Source organism: Octopus bimaculoides, chromosome 14 (genome assembly GCF_001194135.2).
Source record: "Octopus bimaculoides isolate UCB-OBI-ISO-001 chromosome 14, ASM119413v2, whole genome shotgun sequence".
In the NCBI taxonomy this organism is placed as follows: domain Eukaryota; kingdom Metazoa; phylum Mollusca; class Cephalopoda; order Octopoda; family Octopodidae; genus Octopus; species Octopus bimaculoides.
Genome location: NC_068994.1, coordinates 5,362,966 through 5,363,595, shown reverse-complemented (window position 1 = coordinate 5,363,595; position 630 = coordinate 5,362,966). Strand labels below are relative to the sequence as shown.

Below are 630 nucleotides of genomic sequence, written 5' to 3'. Positions count from 1 at the left end.
TTTTTTTTTTTTTTTTTTGTTGGCATCCTTTTGTCTCGGGAGACAATGGAGTTGCGCATAAACTAATCTAGTCTTGTTTATACATTTCATGCCCTCTCCAGTCTTGTGCAGGCCTGGGCTAGATGTGAGAAAATCCTGGGTAGCCCAATCGTTAGGATTCCTCTCTTGACATTGTTGACGTAGTCCAAAGGAGTGCAGAGCACTACGTTTAGAACCAGCTTGGTTGCAGGAAATGCGGGAAGAGTGTCGGATCGAACAATAAACTGCCTTCGGGGCTCCATTCTGGATTTCTTTGACACTTATATATAAATTGTCAATTGAATGAATATACAATTTTAATAGCGAATAAAAAACGAAAACAAGAAAGAAATTAGAAATAAATCGAACGTGAAGGCTGTCACAAGAAATATATTTGTTTGACGGTCGGTGAAAGGGGAGAGTTTAACGTTTCGAGTATAGCACTTCGTCGGAAAGGCGAAAGGGACAAGTCGGAAGCTGAAGAAAAAGTCGCCAATGTCGTGTAGTTACATTTCTGAAGTATATATATATATATATATACACATACACACACATATGTATATATGTTTACATGTGTGTGTGTGTATTCATATTATATATGTGTATGTATGT

At 37.6% G+C, this 630-nt stretch overlaps 1 protein-coding gene across 1 annotated transcript in view; it reads right to left on the bottom strand.

The window, feature by feature from the left end:
* LOC106874640 (receptor-type tyrosine-protein phosphatase mu) overlaps window positions 1–630 on the bottom strand; it is a 49,262-nt gene that overhangs the window by 47,173 nt on the left and 1,459 nt on the right. The gene's annotated exons all lie outside the window — the stretch shown is intronic.